Source organism: Dipodomys spectabilis, unplaced genomic scaffold (assembly GCF_019054845.1).
Source record: "Dipodomys spectabilis isolate Male_0828 unplaced genomic scaffold, ASM1905484v1 ptg000043l, whole genome shotgun sequence".
NCBI lineage: Eukaryota > Metazoa > Chordata > Mammalia > Rodentia > Heteromyidae > Dipodomys > Dipodomys spectabilis.
Window position 1 is genome coordinate 27,357,049 of NW_024870720.1, and position 6,000 is coordinate 27,363,048.

Below are 6,000 nucleotides of genomic sequence, written 5' to 3' on the forward strand. Positions count from 1 at the left end.
GCATCATGTGATGATTGCAATGGGTACTGTGGGAAAAATGTAACCAGAGCACACAATCTCCCTATCCAAAAAACTTCTCCACAGAGGTAGAAGAGAAAGAAAAAATATGATTGAAAAAGCATTAAGCCAAAATTGGAAGAAAAAAAAAAGTCAGGCAAATCTGCCAGAGTGATTTAAAATGGCAGAAGGAAATTTTAGCTCCATACACAGATCAAACCCACTTTGTGCTTTCCAAATAAATAGAAATTAGTCCTCAAGTAAGAGGATTTGACCACACAATTTGTCACATGCAGTCAATTTTACTTGTTAGTAGAGGTGTCTATCTCTGTTAGCTTAATGGCTTATCTAAATAAAAATATAAAGCTCTCGTTTTATGGAAAAAGGTTGCTTTCAAGCAAGGAAAGTAGCATGGGGCTTACACTCTCAGTGAAATTGTGACAAAGTAGTTCTAACATTTTCTGAGGTGAGACATCCAAGGGGTTAGTTCCCAGGTCATTATGAAATCATTCCTGAGCTCTAAAGCTGACCAAGAGCTAATTTAACTTTAACAGAAGATTTCCAGACATTTCAAAGGATCACAGCATGCATATACAAGCTTTGTTTTTTCTTTAAAAAAAAAAAGTAAATGTTCCAAGGAAAAAGCTATGTGGAGGTGAATCTCTTCCTTTATTTTCAACAGAAAGAATTAGCCTCTGCATTTATTTGCCCTTGCAGTATTTAAAAGTAAATAGAACATATCAGGTGAACCATGGCCCTTTTGTTGAGCAATTTGATACTGAGCAGAAAGTATTTACCATGTAGTTGGCACTGTGCAGGTAGACCAAAGTATCTCAAACAAATCTCTGCCCCTAACTTCAAGGTGTATGACAGTCACCCTCCCTCCAGTTATTTTATTCATTTTGAGAGGAGGAAGTGGCTTTTGATGTTTTCCATGGGCCATCACAAATAGGTTATATAAAGAAAAATAGTGGTTTCTTTCTATTTGAATTTTGTATTAATAGTCCTACATTCAATGTACCTTTTCTATTTGTACATTTTCCCTTCTACTTCCTTAGAGTTTCTTAAAAATATATTAAAGTTCTTTGTTATTAAGAATAGACTTTAATAATTGAATCCTGATGCAGACATTAATCAATCTGTGGTATTATATTTAGGTCGACTGAAACAACCCTGACGTCTTCTTGTTCCTATAGAAATTATTTATATTTAATATTTTTATGTAACATTTTCCTAGAGTCTGAGTAAAATTTAGATATGAGGGTCAATTACAGAATTACTTTTTATTTTCTGTGATAATTTACACAATGGTTACTGAGTGTACCACTTAGCAGAGAAGATGCATTAGTATTGGATATAATTACTATTTGAGAGCATAAATGTCAGACTCTTATTTTGAAATCATTTCTAGGTGGTAGGAGCAGTCTGTGGATCTAGGTAAGGATGCAAGGCCTCATGTGTCACTGTAACTGGGGACTTGGCCTACATGAGTGAAGGAAGAGTAAGGGTGAGTGACATGACAGTCCAAAGAAGATGTCTGACAACACAAAACTTGACGGGAACTTTCTGAGAACGTAGGGCAGGGATTCTCAGTGCTGACCGTGCCTGGCCCCACCCTAGAGTCCCAGATCATTCTCTCCAGGGAAGGCCTAGGGGCTCTGACTTGCTTTTTGGAGTCCCTTTCCTCTGTTTCCTTTCCCATTGGTGAGAATTCCACAAATGAATCTAATATGAGGCAGTGTGGAGAACACAGCTTGAGTAGGTAAAATGAAAACTGGTGTTCATGTCAAGCAAATATAAAGGAAGAATAGTTATAAACAGTGTCTGTTGTAAAATATCCATGTGTCCTCAGAGAGTGAAGAAGTGTCCATAAGAGAATTGTAAAGTAATGAAATGATTGGCCATCTGCAGAGAACATATAAAGACCCATTTTCAATCTTAGAACCTAGTCTCAAATTGTTACTGAAGCTGATGATGCTCATCCTGGTAGAGTCAACCCCAGAATGATTACCAGACTGGTGACTGGTGATGGCCCAGGGAAGAGGTCTCCACAAAGAAGGGGACCTCTACCTGGCCCTGGGATTCTCAGTTCATGATGTTCTTCAAACAGAATTTGAAACAGAGACCAAAAAGGTTTTTGAGTAAAGGAAAGGAAAGTAAAAATAGAGATAGTAAACAACCCAGACATGGGTGCAGGCACAGCTGCTGACAGAACCAATGAATGCTTCAGCATCACAGGATTTATGGGGGGACAGGGAGGTTAGTCTACACCATTGTTCTGACAGTGGGCACATTCCACCATTCTTGCTGGTACACTGTTTTCTCACGTGGGCCAGAGATGTTAAGGTTGGTCTGCTCAATAAATTGTGGTCCTTGATTTGGGGGTGTCCCAAAAAACAAAGGATTCTGCTACATGTTCTCTTCAAGACAAGTGTCCATTCTTGAAGCATTCTTAAAGTATGTTTGGGTCTCTGAGGAGTCTTTTTTTCATCAAGTGTTTCTCCACCTCATTCCATAAGTGTCCTTCTTTAAGATATTCTTGACCAGTCCCAGAGGATGCTAATCAGCTGGGAAATCAGACAAAGTAAGAGGCAGAGAGCTGATTGTATTTCTTTATTTTATTAAATGTGGCCTCTTACAAGAGAGAATAAAGCTTAAAGAAAAAAGTATTGTGAGTTTAACACAGCAATTCATTGATACTGGATACTGTTCTCATGACTCATTTTTTTTTAATCTATCCTACCTCAGAGTGATTTTTGAAAAGACTCTTAAAATTGGATAGAATGAGAAAAGAACCTATTACACAAATGTCAGAATCAACATTTTACTTTTCATGCACGAAGTGAGATCATACCCAATCACAGCTTGATTCTATATTGATTTCTTATGTTCTATTTGTTTTATATGAGGATTGATAGTAAGAGACTTGAGCTTGTTTGGCTTGTTTGCTTTGCTAGTCTTCTACTTCTCAAGTCACACTTTCAACCTCACTTTTGCCATCATCGAAATGAAATTTCACAGACTTTTTGCCCAGATTGCTTTGAACCATTATCCTCCAGATCTCAGCCTCTTGATTAGCTAGGATTAGAACGGTGAACTCTGGTACTAAGCTCACTTATGTTCTATTTCTTATAACTATGTGTGAAGGTAACTGTTACAAGAGTAAACAGATTCTGTTTAAAAATATAAGAATGGAATTCACTGACCAGGAAATCTAAGTATCAACTTTGTAAAGGAAACAAAATAAAAATATATATTCATTGACTACATTGTGCTGCATTTCCATGAGATTTTTCTGGGCAGATTTCAAGTAGAAAATGCTAACTTTGATTTTTAATAATAGTGTGTGTGTGTGTGTGTGTGTGTGTGTGTGTGTGTGTGTGTGTGTGTGTGTGTGTGTGTGTGTGTGTGTGTGTGTGTGTGTGTGTGTGTGTATACTGGGGCTGGGAGCTGTCCTTTATCTGTTTTGCTCAATGCTAGCACTCTCATTTGAGCCAAATTTCCACTTCAGGCTTTTTGGTGGTTAATTAGAAGCTAAGAGTTTCAAGGACTTCCCTGTCCAAACTGTCTTTGAACTTCTATCTTCAGATCTCAGCCTCCTGAATAGCTAGGATTTCAAGCATGAGCCACCAGTGCCCAGCTTTTAATAATACTCTTGAATGAAGCTCTCTAACCATTGCAACCCTAGCTATATAATTCTTGGTCGTAAAGACTTCAGTTATTTTCATTATCAGCCTCTAGTTTGTCCCAAATGAAGTGGGTCAAATTTCTTTTAAGAACTATCTATATTGCTGCATTTGTTATTTTATCCCCTACTCTCTGTCAACCAATGATTTCCTTGGTCTGAAACTAATGGTCTTTGCTCATTGCTCATGATATTTGCTCTTAAGAGCATTTGACAGTAGTTCTTGATAAGGCCTAAAAAATCTTGTGTAGTTTAGTGTTAACCTTCCTCATCTCATATATCTTCCTTTACTTTCTTTTCTTTAAATACCTTGCTTTTCTCCTACTTAAACATTTTCCTGTTTGTTTCATGCTCTTTCCTCTTGCCCTGTTGAATTGTATTTTCATTTGTTTATTATTTGTTTGCTGATACTTGGTTTGAACTCAGGGGCATCTATGTTCTAGGCAGCTACTCTACTACTTGAGCTACACTTCCAGCCCTTATTGTTTTACTTACTTTTCAGATAAGTCTCACTGTTTGCCCCAGCTTGCCTGCATCTTGATCTTTATGTTTCCTACATACCTGGGATGACAAGTGTATACACTACAGCTGGTGGTTTTTTAATTGGTTGAGATGGGCATCTTGAAAACCTTGTACGCAGATTGGCCTCAAACGATGATCCTCTCAATCTCAACTTCCCTAGTAGCTTGGGTTTCAGGTGTGAGCCACCTTGCTTGACTTCTCTTTTAATGTTGAATCACCTATATTATCTCAGCTCCATTTGGAAGGCAGATTAAAAGACCTCTACTAAAGTCTGTGGTAGCATTCAGCAACTTTGTATTGGTACACTTTGGGATATAACCATTTTCTTAATGCCTAATGCTGTTTCTAGTTTTCCTGCTTCAAGAAGTCAGGAATAATATGCTAAGGTAAATAGTTTATATATGCTACATATACTTCTCTCCAGATTTTGTAATTAGGATAGAATTAAGCCTGTAGGTTTCCATCAGGGGTCAAAGAAAGAGGATCATTATTGTTGTTATTATGGTTAGATGTTATATAAAGCAAACCATTTTACAAAGATAATAAGTTATTAATACCACTCTTCATCTTATAGGTCATTAGCTGATTCACTACCAACAGACCCACAACATGCTACTTTTTCTTGTATGAGTTTGTTTACACTCATGTAGAGATAACATAAAAACAGGCATTCTGCTGTTACCAATTGACTTCAACTAGATAGACATTTCTTCCCCCAAACAAAATTCAAAAACAGACTTCCAGCCGGGTGCTGGTGGCTCACGCCTGTAATCCTAGCTACTCAGGAGGCTGAGATCTGAGGATCATGGTTCAAAGCCATCCCGGGCAGGGAGACTGTGAAACTCCTATCTCCAATAAACCACCAGAAAACCGGAAGTGGTGCTGTAGCTCAAGTGGTAGAGCGCTCACCTTGAGCTGAAGAGCTGAGGGACAGCGCCCAGGCCTAGAGTTCAAGCCCCACGACCGACAAAAAAAAAGAAAAAGAAAAAAAAAAAAACAGACTTCCAAAAGAATTGATGGAAAGCTTGTAAAGTTTGAGTACCTTATTCATAGATTTATTGCATGGTGGGTTTTGGCCAAGCATACTAAAAAAAAAAACATGATACATTTTTTTAAATCAAAAGAAAATCAGAAGAAAAAAATCCTGTCCAGGTATTATGCAGCTTGCCTCCTGTGGAAGTTTTTAATCGACTCTATTATTGTCAGTTGTGTTTAAATCATTGGGTGACCTTCAGTGTTTGCCTGCCCCCCAATTTTGTATAAATGTCTTCCCCAAAGCTAATGTACCTAGTAAGCAAGGTAAAAGTTATAGTTATTCTCCCCTCCTCAACAAACAAAAATAAAGTCATAAAATGTGCTTTGTTTAAGTGATAAAGTAAAAATTTAGATTTATTGGAAGATGTGGTTCTTTAGTGGCTGCTGGGCTGTGTTACAAGAAAAATGGATGAAGCATACACAGGACAGTGTTGACCGCTATAAATCCTGAGAATTCGCAGTGTTTCCTCAATGGTGGTCTCCTTCAAAGTTCAAAGACCAGTGGATAGCAGTGGATATCAAGGATCTACTCTATGGAAATGTTACTGGATTTGAAATGCAAGAATACTATGGGACCAGGGAGTTCTATCTGAGACATGAGTCTCTTGATTCTGAGAATGCTATTTTTGTAGTGAAGCTGAAGTTAGGAGGCTGAGCCTAAATAATTTCTTGCAGCCATCCTGGTGGGTAGGCAGGAGATGGGGGTGCTGGCCACCCAGCTCCAAGGTCTAGAGGTGAGATAAGCCATCCTTTGAAATGCA